This window comes from Leopardus geoffroyi, chromosome B1 (genome assembly GCF_018350155.1).
Source record: "Leopardus geoffroyi isolate Oge1 chromosome B1, O.geoffroyi_Oge1_pat1.0, whole genome shotgun sequence".
Classification (NCBI taxonomy): domain Eukaryota; kingdom Metazoa; phylum Chordata; class Mammalia; order Carnivora; family Felidae; genus Leopardus; species Leopardus geoffroyi.
The window spans coordinates 11,535,673-11,550,343 of NC_059327.1; the positions used below are offsets into that span (position 1 = coordinate 11,535,673).

Below are 14,671 nucleotides of genomic sequence, written 5' to 3' on the forward strand. Positions count from 1 at the left end.
GTCTTTGTTACTTGGTTGGTTTAAATCCGAGAATAGCTTCGTCATTTTGAAGTTTAAAAATGTTTAACTGACAAAATGTTGCAAGGTAGGATAAAAAACTTTTTTGCTGTAAAAACATATTTGCCAATGATATGATATGTAGTCTTTCCTTGAATACATACACGTTTCAAAGTCTAGTGATTTATTAGATTTAACCAGGAGTTAAATGTTACTGCTGACTCAACCTCACATTTAGATTTTGAAGAACCCATTTAGTAATAAAGTAAATACTTAAGTATAGTGTATCTGTATTACGTAGTAGGAAATGACTATTGAACGGGTTTGTTTCTTAACTCGCCTTTCTCCAAGTATTCAGTCAGGCACTTAAAACATAATGGATTTATTATTTACTGTGTACCTGGCATCGGGTCTGCATTGGTGTAAAAAGTCATGGTCTGGTTCTTCAGAAGATGCCCTCCAACAGGTCCCATAGCCGTCATCGATCTTGATTACTCGTCTTGGCTCTAGGTCTCACTTAGTGATATTTGTTGGTGTATAACCATCACTTTTTTCTTTTCATACCTGCATACTTGCTTTTGAGAGAAACACATTGCCCTCGAGGCATTTGAACTCTGCCATGGATTATAGTAACAGAGTGGCTCTGTGTGTAATTCTGTTGTTAAGATGAGTAAATTCACAAATGATAACCGTTTTCTTTGCCTAATAGTTGTTTCTTTACCTGGCCTCAATTTCTACGATCAGATGATAAAATTAGTCTGGTATACAACATGCTAACCATCGTGTCATTTTATTTTATTTTATTTTTTTTAATTTTTTTTTTCAACGTTTATTTATTTTTGGGACAGAGAGAGACAGAGCATGAACGGGGGAGGGGCAGAGAGAGAGGGAGACACAGAATCGGAAACAGGCTCCAGGCTCTGAGCCATCAGCCCAGAGCCCGACGCGGGACTCGAACTCACGGACCGCGAGATCGTGACCTGGCTGAAGTCGGACGCTCAACCGACTGCGCCACCCAGGCGCCCCTCATTTTATTGAGTTAACAAAGACATGCATTTTGAAGAGACAAAAAATACTATTACTTTAAAAGCTTTGGAATATTATGGCAGGAGCGCATAAAAGTGTTAAAGAAGTGATCAAGAAGTATTTTCAGTAATCCACAATTCTTCCATGCCACTGGGGACATTAGCTATCATAAAATTACAACAAAGTTCTGTGTGTAAGTTTAATCTTCACATGTATATCATAAGTTATACAGCCGTCACAGTCCGTGTTCAGACTACATTACTTCTCTGGATCACTTCTGTGCAAAATATTCAGATATTTCCCAGCTTTTCCCTTCTCTCCATACAAAGGCTCTGGTGAAAAGAACACAGATTTGGGGTCAATTAAAATTCACTTTTATAAACCTCGCTTCAGCTCTTCCTAGCTATGTGATCCCTTAGGCAAGCTCCTTAACCTCTCTGGGACATTTTCATCATGTTTCAAACTGTATATAAGAATACCTATGTTGGGGGCATCTGGGTGGTTCAGTTGGTTAAGCTTCTGACTCTTGATTTCTGCTCAGGTCATGATCTCATAGTTCTTGAGATCAAGGCCTGTGTCTAACTCTGCACCAACAGCATGACATTGGTATTCATTCTCTCTCTCTGTCTCTCTCTCTTTCTCTCTCTCTCTCCCCCTCCCTCTCTCTCCTCCCTCCCTCCCTCTCTCTCTCTCTCTCTCTTCTCTCTCTCCCCCACTCTCCCACTGTCTCTCTCTCTCTCTCCCACTGTCTCTCTCTCTGTCCTTCCCGATTGCACACGCTCACTCGCTCGCTCTCTCTTCCTTTCTCAAAATAAATAAACTTAAAAAATAAAAATACCCATGTTGCAAGACTGATGTAAAGATTCTGACAGTGTTTAGTTATCGGCTTTCTTCTAAGAGTAAATCTCTTACTAGATACACACAGCCTCGGACCAACTCCTTATTGTTCTCTCTGATACAACGATGATGTTATGGTGTGCCTGGTCCTTTTTCTTTCGTGACTGTAAACTTTCCCTTGGGTGCACTTACCTGGTAAGATATTGACATTTTGGCAATGGAATTGAAGGCATAGTATCTTGTTTAGCTCTGGGTAGAGCTGGGCGCTCTGTGGTATCCATGCACCCACCCGGGGGATTTCCCTGTGGGCCCAGGTAACACAACTCTGATTTCAGTGGCTCCTAATACATCTTAAATACTCCCTTCTTGTCTTTCCTTCAGTGTCCCTACTTAAACTGTTTGCTCTCCAGGCACTTCCTGTTCTTTATCTACTGAAGCTTGCAACTGGAGCCCTATTCGTTCATTCTTTATTTAGGAAAAATCGCTTTTTTGCAGTGCTTTCTCTTAAAACACTGTTGGGCTAATTGGATAGTGAAATAGCTGAAAATGGCTCAATAGCCTTCCTGGGTAATACTTACATTTTAATGAATTTCTGTAATGGCTTTAACGTAAATGTAAGGGGATGTGATGATCTCTGTGGCAGGAGGAATAATTTGAGGCCAATAGTCTTGCCCAGGCAGCCCTATAACATAAAAGAAAAAAAAAAGTGGGGTTGCTTCCTCTCCACACTTACTATAAAACTTACACATGTATACAGGACTTCTCATTCATATTCTTTTACTCTCCTTCATCTTTCTCCCTGCCCGTACAACAACGACAACAACAACAAACACCTTTAAGCAGATATGATTGATATCCAGGCCTCTTCCGAAATATCTCAACCGATTTTCCTCTATCCGTTCTAAATGTTCTCTGTGCTGGTTTCTAACCCATTATATTTTATCTGTTTCTTTCAAAACTTTGAGAATAATTTACATTTGTAATCATGTTTCACTCGTCACAAATTTTCACACGCCTTGGCCAAATGATTCTGTTACGGTCGGGAGGACTTGGTACGTTTTGTATTTCTGATCAGGACTGATGAAGAAGTGATTTGACAAAAGTCGGAGAAGCCAAGATGGGTTCACAACGGGACTTCTGATGCCCAGTCCAGTCCACACATGCAGATACTTAATCACGTGAAAGGACTTTATATGCTATTTTCCTCCTATGGATTTATCCCTACATAGGAAAATGAGAGAGGAAAAACAAACAAAACATACCGCACGTGGTAATGTGACTCAGCTCTCCAGAAAGCCAGGCTCTCACCAGGCTGCTTGCCAGGATAAACTCAGTGTTGACAGGGAGCTGGAATGTTTTTAATGTTTTTATAGCAAAAAGCGAGAAAGAAAAGAATTTACCGGTGATAAATGAGATACCCATTTTTAAATACCATTTGCTTGAATAATGGAATGTATTTATGACATCACTAAATTTCTTCACAATATAGTGAAAGGCACTGCATGCTTAACTTCGCTGGGCCCGGCTAACTAATCTGGTAAGGAAAAACAAAGGCCGTGGATTCCCTTGAGAAAATTTTAATTGACCTTTAAAAGTTGTTCCAAGCGCTTTAATAATACAGCATTCAGAATATTTGGTATTTGTTGATTTTATCTCAAAGTTATACGTTGGTTTTATTTTTCACTCAATCAAAAGAGAGTATGAGGTCCATGTGCTTCGAGAAAATTCCTTGCTGGGGCGCCTGGGTGGCGCAGTCGGTTAAGCGTCCGACTTCAGCCAGGTCACGATCTCGCGGTCCGGGAGTTCGAGCCCCGCGTCAGGCTCTGGGCTGATGGCTCAGAGCCTGGAGCCTGTTTCCGATTCTGTGTCTCCCTCTCTCTCTGCCCCTACCCCGTTCATGCTCTGTCTCTCTCTGTCCCAAAAATAAATAAACATTGAAAAAAAAAATTTATAAAAAAAAAAAAAAGAGAAAATTCCTTGCTTCTTTTCCATCCTTGCTTGCACATGAGTGTGAAGGTCCAATGACTTCCTTTACCCTTCTTGATCAAGGCCTACTAATCATGTCTATCATAAAACAGTTTTTCCCCAGTCAGTCAAAAGGATGTTTTGCCCTTAAAAAAAAGAAAAAAAAAAAAAAGTTTGTTTCTGTTGTTTCTAATGGCAGATGTCTATTTTGACAAATGTGTAGAGTTTGAACAATCTTGAGACTAGGATCATTCTCAAGTTAGACGTCTATGCAGTGAGTTTATCTGGGATTATAGGTTAAAAGTTGGATGGGAGTGTCTCTTACGAGGATTTTAACTGTATAGGAAGCACTCAAATCACAAATCAACCTTTCTAGGGTGCCTGGGTGGCTCAGTCAGTTAAACGACCGACTTCGGCTCAGGTCATAATCTTGCTGTTCGTGCGTTCGAGCCTCTCATCAGGCTCTGTGCTGAGAGCTCAGAGTGTGGAGCCTGCTTTGGATTCTGTGTGTGTGTGTGTGTGTATGTGTGTCTCTGTCTCTCCCCCCACTTATGTTCTGTCTGTCTGTCTCGCAAGAGTAAAAAAATATTTAAAAAAACGTGAAAATATCTTAATAAATAAATAAAATTAACCTTTCTGAATAAATTTCTGTCATCATGCAATTTTTCCCAGAAGACTGAAAAATACAGATTTTTCTCTAGACATCCAGAGTGCCCTCTTGCACACATTCTTTAAACCCCACATCATATACTGTAGGTTTCCTCTCCGTATTTAAAGGTACATCTCCCTTTTATTTCTTGATCATTACTTCCAGTCGGTTTCAATAATCGTGAAAGTGTCTGAAAAAAAACGTCGTATGAAGTCCTCCTGAGCCATAGTACTTTCCTTTCATTTCTGAATCAACTCTGTGCTTCTTTGTACCTTCCAACTTTTGACAAGTTTTCACTGGCACTTTGGTCATTAGCATATTTATGAGGCCTAAGTTACATCAGTGTTCCAGGTAAATATTTAAAGCACACACACACACAAAAGATGTTTTTTTTTTTTTCCAATGCGTTTCTTTCTATGTAGAATAAAATTCCATATTTATTCCTTTTCCTACATACTGTCATTGCCTTTATACATTTACCTTGAAGTAAATATAAGCTTTTCTCCCTCAACTCCGGAGAATGATTCAGGGTAGCTCGTAAGCCACCTTTCTGTCTTCAGAATTCCCAAGGATTAATTTTCTTCATTTAAACAAACAGAACCAGTATAAAACCTTCATATTGAGAATAAGTATCCATGTTAAAAATTGAATTATAGAATAAAGTGGACCTGGGGATAGTTTTCTTAACACAATAAGATTTGCATTGTAGAAGCAATACTGATTGTATCTACTGAGTTACTGTGGATGTGAAGAAGAAAAAAATTACCATAATTTGGTTGCATCACCCCTTGACATAACTACCACTGACATTCTAGTGTGTTCTCTTAGACTTTCTTAGGCGTTTATTTATACATAAAAAATTGCACCTGTGACAGTAGAGCCCTAACCCCCTTTTTAAGCCATATGCTTTGCCATCCTGCTGTCTGTGTCCCCAGAGGCACAAGGACCTCCTTTGCTTTCTGGAGTCTTTTGGTTCAGGGTGAGAGAAAGCCTGGAAGAAGAAGAGAAGGGGAGCGGACGGTGAGATGGGGTTTTTATTTCCCTGGCTCCCTCCTTTTGTGGTTGCCTCAAGCAACCTTGGCCACAGCCCTTAGTTCCTGACAATGCATGCTTCCAAGCCCCTTCTGCTAGCTTCTAGGAATGGCTCTTTCACTTGTCTCCTCCATACTAGGGTGGGGGAGACATCCCCACTGGAACCCATGGGTTTTGTGAGTGCTCCACCTACATCGCGGCAAATGGTTCCTTTCTTAAACCATCTGAGAGTTATGCAAATTTGAGTGTGCCATCTGTTCCTAGTTGGGACATTGACTCATACTGTAGCTGATAAATGGTTTTATTGCCTGCAGGTTGTTTTGGTTTTTGGGTGTTTTATTTTAATTTTTATTTATTTATTTTTTGTCTACAGTACGTGTTGAAAGTTCTTGTATGTTGATAGGTGTCATGTTACCATATTCTGATAGTGGTTTCCTGATACAGCATACCACAACTGAATATTTACCTTGCTTTCTATTCTTCATTAGTGATGGCCATGCCATAAGGAACATCTTTGTAAACCCGAACATCCTCTATCATTTCCTTAGGATATGTTCCTCTAAGTGAACCGATAGTAGTTTCCAAATGGCATTTTCTTATTTGTGCAGCAGATTCATAATCCAGTCTCGTGGTCACGCTTCAGCTGTCCTATCACCAAATTACCTCAGGCAGGTCAGCAGTCACTTGTATGTCCTACTGCTTTAAAATGTGAGACACTGGATCTCCAGGCTCTAGGATTTCCTCAGGATACATACTAATTTCTGTTTATTCATAAGGTTATCACCCCATTTTGCTTAAGTACCCACAGAAGCTCCATTATGCCTTGAAATCAGGCCAGATGGAGCCATAGAAGCTCCTGCCCACAGAGGGCTGTTCCATTCTGTGAAGGGCAGTCTGCTGGAAACTGCCAATGTATGTCTGTCACCCCTCACTCCTGCCTTACACCAGCTCATCCTTTGTCAGGACATGAAGGAAAGGAATGGAGAGGAACTGAGAAATCCAATTTATTCAAGAATACTAGGGGCGCCTGGGTGGCGCAGTCGGTTAAGCGTCCGACTTCAGCCAGGTCACGATCTCACGGTCCATGAATTCGAGCCCCGCGTCAGGCTCTGGGCTGATGGCTCATGATGGCTCACAGCCTGGAGCCTGTTTCCGATTCTGTGTCTCCCTCTCTCTCTCTCTGACCCTCCCCCGTTCATGCTCTGTCTCTCTCTGTCCCAAAAATAAATAAACGTTGAAAAAAAAAAATAAAAAAAAAATACTTGGGGACAAAAGTATGAACATATTCAAATGCTTGCTTGTTACGTTAATAAACAGTGTCCGTTAGGAATTTTACGTTCATTTAAAAGTTGAATGATGGGGTGCCTGGGTTGCTCAGTCTGTTGAGCGTCCAACTTTGGCTCGGGTCATGATCTCACAGTTCACTGGGTTTCAGCATCTCACGGGGCTCTGTTCTGACAGCTTGGACCCTGCTTCACATTCTCCCTCCCTCCCTCCCTCTGTCTCTGTCTCTGTCTCTCTCTCTCAAAAATAAACATTAAAAAGAAAAAAGTCAAATGATTCCCTACAATCTTTGTTTTTCACCCTCCCATAATAATTTAAGATTGACCACTGGGGCCATTGCTTTAATCACATAATGGCCAGTCTTCATGTTCCTAAGGAACTGAAGCTGTTGAAATGAAAATATAAAGAAAAAAAAAATCAGGCTTCTGTTTTTCTTTTTGTTAAATGGAATGATAAATTTCATACAACCCAAATACTCAATTTGTAACTATCGTAATGACCTAGGTGATACAAAAATTGTCACCAGAATTATCAGCGTGTTCCTACATCTTGGCTAAAAGCCCAGAAAGTATGGATTTACAGAATGAAAATCTGGAGTGTGTTATAAAAACTATAAATACTATTCTCATGGAGGGAAATGTGTATTTGGAGGCAGAAACTCTGAAAAAGAAATTGTACAATTTTCATAAACATAATTTTCTTGAAGATATTTTCCTATCTTATTTAGCTCTGGTTAACCGAAATAAAATAATGATTGCTCCTGGAAAACAAAACCAAATTAAATACCTGCCCTCATTGTGGAGGTTCAATACTTTTTTTAAGCTTATTTATTTATTTTGAGAGAAAACAGACATGTTTTGGGGGAGGGGCAGAGACAGAGGGAGACAGAGAATCTCAAGCAGAACTCCCTGCTCTGAGCACAGAGTCTGATGGAGGTGGGTCTTGAACTCACAAAATTGCGAGATCATGACCTGAGCCGAAACCAAGAGTCAGTCGGGTACTCAACTGACTGAGCCACGTAGGGGCTCCATGACTTTGAGTATTTTATGTGTGTTTTTCAGTCTTGGTTTCTCCAGAAAGTAGACCTCAGACCATTTTTTTCAAAGGTACATGAGGTTTCCATTAGATTTTTATGGAGAAAGGAGTTTTCATCCTATAATCTTAAAAGGTTAATCTATTAATGAGATCCTAATTAGCCATCTCATAATATTGTGTCATGCAATTTCAAGTTGTACTTCTGTAGTTGATAAGAAATCACGTGTGGGGAGGGGAAGGAGAGAGCAAAAAGAGAGATCCGTTAAATAATGTGTTGATGGTAACTTAAAGCCATGTGAAGCCCCAAAAGTTGAGCTCATGGAAGTTTCACTATCCTTAGAATATACAAAGTTGTTGGCTGCATTAAGTTGTTCTGTGACAATATCACAGCCGTGTGAAATTTATGAAAATCCTCGCTGAAAAATTCAATCATATAGTTCTACTGCTGGTGACAACTTAGTTTTATCTAAACAACATCATCAGTGATAACGTATTAAGCCTGGTGTTTTGATAAATGTAAGCTTTACATTTTTATTGATGTATTTTGTGATTTTTAAAAAGTCCTGTAAGGGGGCGCCTGGGTGGCGCAGTCGGTTGAGCGTCCCACTTCAGCCAGGTCGCGATCTCGCGGTCTGTGGGTTCGAGCCCTGCGTCAGGCTCTGGGCTGATGGCTCAGAGCCTGGAGCCTGTTTCCGATTCTGTGTCTCCCTCTCTCTCTGCCCCTCCCCCGTTCATGCTCTGTCTCTCTCTGTCCCAAAAATAAATAAACATTGAAGAAGAAGAAAAAAAAAAGTCCTGTAAGGGCTAAGTTTCTTGTTATACATAATTAAAATAACTTACATCAAAATGAGTCATTTGTAAGAGAATATGATACATGGTACAATATGTGATATATGGTGCATTCTTGACAAATTTTGTGAAACACTACCACCCAGAATCAGAATGATACTTATGTTTCAACCAGGCCCTTTCCCTGTACTGGTTCTCCCATGTATTCAGCTAGCCATTAAATGTGGAGGTTAAATTGTAGTCTCCTCTCCTAAAGTAGCTCAGGAATTTCTGCAGAAAATAAGGGCATTTGTTAGGGTATACCCAAAATTTCTCAATGCACCATAAATCTTGATTAGTGCCTAGAAATCCAGAAGTTACTTTGCACAGATGGAAAGAAACCCCATGAACAAGTAGGCCACTTCATTGTGAATCATGAAAGGGTTGGAAAGATGATTAAATCCCTAAGCACACTGATACCCAAGCTTATCAAAGTGTGAAGAGCTCTTGAATTCATGGCTGAAAGATCTACTTGAATATTTCTAGGTTCTTCTTGGCCTGTGGGTCCATTACAGAGAAACACTTGTAAGATTGCAATGGTTTCTAATATTATTCCCTGTTAAAAATGTTGCACGTGATTCTTGACTTGGTATTTAAACTCAGTAGTGCAATAGCTCTAATAATTTTGCCTCCTGTCTACCAGTCAGTCTTATGTTACAGGATCTTTCCTGGCACTACTAAAAACATCGTCTCTCTAAAACATTTTTTCACCGGCTTGATAATTTTCCATTCTTTTTCATGTCCAAAGGTCTTAACATGGCATTCAGTGTCCGTCCCTAGCCTGTCTTTCCAAATTTTGACTCCCTAATCCATAGCCTGACCCTCTGTTTCAAGAAGGGTTTTTTAGGGGCGCCTGGGTGGCTCAGTCGGTTGAGTGTCCGACTTCGGCTCAGGTCATGATCTCACGGTCCGTGAGTTCAAGCCCCGCATCGGGCTCTGTGCTGACAGCTCAGAGCCTGGAGCCTGTTTCAGATTCTGTGTCTCCCTCTCTCTCTGCCCCTTCCCCCACTCATGCTCTGTCTCTCTCTGTCACTCAAAAATAAATGTTAAAAAAATTAAAAAAAAAAAAAAAAAGAAGGGTTTTTTAGTCATTGATACTAAATCATGTCTTGCTCAGCCTGTCTGGTATGCATCTTTTGGTCTGTACTCTCTAATTATATTTTCTATCTCTGAACCCCTTTTTACATAATCTACAGATTAGTAGTTTTCATTGATAGTGTTTCCTGGTATTTCAAAATACTTCCCATGTTCCTCCAATTAGATTAAAATTTGGGAGGCAGTGAGGTTTGATTTCATGTAGCATCTGGAAATGGTTTTACCCCTATTGTAGCAATCCATGTTATTCTGAATAAATGTCTTAATTTTGATTTTATATTTCTTAAAACTATGAATTGTTAAATTGCATTGTCTTGTTCATATGCCCTGTTATAATGTCTACAATAAAACCATGGATTCCATGTGGGGGAAAATACTTTGCAGGGAAGTAAGAAGACAGAAACTCTAAATTAGCTTCATGATAATGGAATATGGATCTCGATATGCGAGTGATTTAAGAACTGTGAACTATTAAACTCCACACCTGATTTACCATATCACCCATGTTATACTAAGTATAAAATGTGCAAACAGGGAAAATACATTTTGCAAATCTATAAATACCTGTCAATTTCTGTAAAATCATTAATACAAGTAACTTTTAGAGTATAATTTATCTTCCTTCAACACACTATTATTTGTAGGTATAAATCAAGACAACTTCATTTATGTTATACACAACACATACCATGATCTTGACCTAATACATTACTCTTTTTGTCTGGGGGGAGAACTTTGAGAAACTTCCTCATATTTTTTCAGGCCTCACCTCTATCAGGGGATGCAGGAAGTGTCAGACATGTTCAGATCCATGGTCCAGTCTGAGTCCGTCCAGAATATTGTCTTTGGGGGCGGGGGGAGTAAGAGAAAATGATGGCACACTATGATGTCAAAAAAGCATGTTGCTCTCACAAAATAATTCCAGTGTCCTCTGCAGAGGGTCACCGATTTGCTGGTTTTGGAAAAAGCGAGGCAGGATGGTATGATACCGTCTAGGCTCAATATGCTTCATTTCTGAGAACTCCCGGTTACAGTTCCTGTCATGATACAAATACCCACGGAAGCTGGGACCACAGACATTTCACTACTAAATGATAGCAACACTGAATGAAAACAATTTTGTTCCAAAAAGGGCTAGAACAAAAGTAAAGTTGGTATGCAATTTAGATCAGAAGCTTTGAAAGAATGAGTTTGAAATATTTTTTAAACAGAAAATTTCAAGAAAGCTATTATGAATATTGTAATAGCATTTTAAACAGATGATTGACATAGAAGTAAATACACTTTCAAAAGGATGTTGGCCTTTATAATTACATGTAGCCCTAGAAAATCTAGAGTATCAACATTCTGAGGATTCAACCATAGTGCAATTAACATATATTTGTTTGTTTTGCACATTGGGGCCTCTTTCATTTCATTAAGGCAACAGAATGCACATTCTTAATTTCTCGCTTGCTTCTTCAGGAGCATCCAAAGTTAAAAGTGCTATTTCATTAGGCTCTGACCTTTATAATTCTGCCTCTAAACAACATCCTTATTAGTAAAATATGATGGAAGTGCCTGTAGGGTAGAAACAATGAATATTTATTTCGGTACTGGCTTTTGGCCAATTTTTCTGTACCCTAAAGGCATAAATATTATATACCAGAGCATTTAAATTCCTGTGCAGTTAGGATTTTTTTTTTCTTATCACATTTGTGAAAGGCAAAAGTATCTGTGTGACACTTTGAGGAACTCATTTGTCAAAGGCTGACCTGTGCTTGGAAACTATAATAAACATTTCTATTCAATCATGAAATGTTAAATAGGTATAAATTCTGGTTAACCACCTTAAGTTAAATAGTTAAAATATAAACGAGGGTGTGCCCATTACCTCAGTCTCTTAAATTTTAGCTAAGTGGCTTCTATAAAACAGAAGGAAGTAGTTAAAATGAATATAACTTGCATCCTTGAAGTCAGTCTTTGAGACGGAGTGTTGAAAGCTGGAAAGCAATTTTTTTTTTTTTCAGAACATTGTCTTTGTTGTCATTAGGCTTTCCTGTGGAGAATGTGTTTGCCACACCTCTCAGCAGAACCACCATAATTGAATGAACAGGTAAGTTGAATTATGGATGTCGAAGTCACATCTTGCTAAAGGGAACCAATAGCATTACTTTCAAAGCTGTAACATATCCTTGAACAAAATGCTGGGGTTGTTTTAATGCAATAGAATCTCATTATTTTTTCTCATTTCTTGATTTTTTCTCAACGTTTATTTATTCTTTTTTGGGACAGAGAGAGACAGAGCATGAACGGGGGAGGGGCAGAGAGAGAGGGAGACACAGAATCGGAAACAGGCTCCAGGCTCTGAGCCATCAGCCCAGAGCCCGACGCGGGGCTCGAACTCCCGGACCGCGAGATCGTGACCTGGCTGAAGTCGGACGCTTAACCGACTGCGCCACTCAGGCGCCCCTCATTTCTTGTTTTTTAAAACGACTCTCGACTGCATCGCCATGGCTACAGTGCTCACATCTGCAAATCATTTGTCAGTGACTAGGGACAGCCTGAGAAACGTCCAGTATTCATCCCCTGCCCTTCTTTTCTACTACTTTTAACCTTTGTGTTTGCGTATAATACTCGTTTCTCCTTAAAAGTTTTTACTAAAGCGTTAGGCGGTTATAAAACGAAGGGATTGAATTTTTAGTAATTTTTAGTAGGTGTTGTGTACAGGTAGGAACTTCATGCGTCATTTTGATACTAAACTTTTCAGCATTAGTTAAATGTACTTTTTCTTCCTGTGAATTTGAAAACACACTGCAAGTGTCCCCTATGACGTACTTCCATCTACTTGGCCTTACTATTTTTTGGGTATAGCCTTTCTTACAGTATAACCCCCAATACCTAACCTCTGTATCAACCAGTTTACTGCTGCTTATTCGGTATACAATAAAGGGCAGTTATTGCCAAATAGCATTCACTACCGACATAAACCATGGGCCTACACGTTCGGTAATAATTTCGTAAATTACCTATACCCCGGGCATGGAGATAAACTTACTCAGAAAAGCCAGATAGGTGGATATGAATTAACTATGTGCAGTCAATGCAAATAGTGGTAAGAAAATAATTCCTTTGTAGAAAACGGTAACTACAAACAAGTAGCCAGACAAGGAGGAAGAAGTTGTGGGGGAAAACATCCATGAGATTTCAGGAGCCATTTGATTCCAGTAAGAAGGTTCTGTGCAAGAAGGAGAGGAGCCCATGCAAGCCCAGAGTTTGCCTGACAGGAAGGAAGGTTGATTGAAGAGTGTGAAGCCAATCATCAACAAACAGGTTGGCTTCTTCTATGTGCAGGGAAGAGGGCTAGGTACAGGAGAGAGGAGTTTCTGAGATGACAGAGGGTAGTCCTAACCCTTCAGGAATGGAAAGGCCACAGAGAAAGGCAACATAAAAGAAAACCCAACAATATCAGTGGCAAATACAGTGCTTGAAAGTCACGTTGAGAGGTTTGGATAACAGAAATCCCAGGAAGCCAGGGACTGGTGAGCAATATATCATATGAGATAATGGATATGAAAATGCTGTGTAAACTGCCAGGTGATGTAAAAATGTGAGATAGAATCATTATGTGGCTCACTAGAAAGAAATCTACAATTTTCTGGCTAGCCCTTTTGAAAGTGATGTATGAGTTAGCCTGGGGAGCTAGAGGTTATAGATCCAACCACCAGTCGGATAATGGCAGCTGAAGCTGACGGAGGGTAATAACAAGGAGAGCAAGAGTCCGGGATTGTTAGTGAGAATTTGCATTTTCTTCATATTACGCCTTCAAACAGAGTTCCTAATATTCACAGCAGCTAATAACAGGAGTTCATATTTAGTTATGCTTCTAATGATACATTTACAGTGCTCCCCCAATTACTATTACTGACGGTAGAGTTCTCAGCCTGTCCACAGGCTGGTTAACATGCGTATATAAACCATATTATCTGCATATGTGTCAACAGTGGTTACCAAGCTCCCCTGGAATTCTATTAGTAAAAATAAAAATTCATATCCAGTATAAATATTTATAAATCCCTCACATGTATTTTATACTAATATATTGTGTGCCTTATAAAACATTCATAAAACTAAAGGCAAAAAGGAGAAGAATAAAATATATTAATTGAAGTTCTTTTTTTTTTTTTTTTACTGTGCTCCATAGATCATCTCGCACACCCAGAATTCTGAGTTTGCACCTCGTTTTGATGACTGTTGAATGACACCGTGCCATAGTCCGTGACCGTTTGTAGTAAGCAAGGAAATGCTATTAGAACGCCCATGTTCATTTCTTGCTTGAGAGACCTATATGGTTACTTCTCTATGTAGCATTCTTAACAAGCACACACTGTTTTCTTTATATATCGCTATCTGCTAGGTGAGGACATAGAAACTGCTTCAACTTACAGCCAGTTTTGTGGTTTCAGGCAAGCCCTCTAGCAAGATGGGGCTTGGGGGCAAACAAATAATGAGTGAAGGTCAGTGAGATTTTTGTTTCAGCAGGAGCTGGTGGGCCCTGTAGAACAGCTTCCATCTGTGAATACAAACAACACATGGAGCCAGCCCTGACCATTGGGCATGTTTTCTAAGACCTTTCTGGATGCCTAAGACCATCTGGATGGCAGATGGTACCGAACCCTATGTATACCATGTTTTCTCTATTCATGCATACATACACACGGTGAAGTTTGTATGTTGGGTCACAGTAAGAGGTTAGCAACAATAACAATAAAACAGAATGGTTTTAACAACAGGTTATAATAGAAGATGCATGCATACGTGGTCTCTCAGAATATCTTAATGTATTGTAGTCAACCTTGTGATGCGGTGAGAGGACAAAATGCTCAGAGGACGGGCTGGAGTGGGGTGAATGAGGTAGGAGTTGTGTTGTAGCGCCAGGCTGTG

General features: G+C 39.7%; 1 long non-coding RNA gene across 1 annotated transcript in view; it reads left to right on the forward strand.

Moving 5' to 3' along the window:
* The window catches only part of LOC123584750, a 395,175-nt gene extending 380,955 nt beyond the window's left edge, over positions 1 to 14,220 (forward strand). The window contains exons 3-4 of the long non-coding RNA XR_006705681.1: positions 11,781 to 11,843; positions 13,932 to 14,220. This is a non-coding gene — a long non-coding RNA (uncharacterized LOC123584750). The remainder of the gene's footprint in view (positions 1 to 11,780; positions 11,844 to 13,931) is intronic.
* Positions 14,221 to 14,671: the final 451 nt, after the last annotated feature.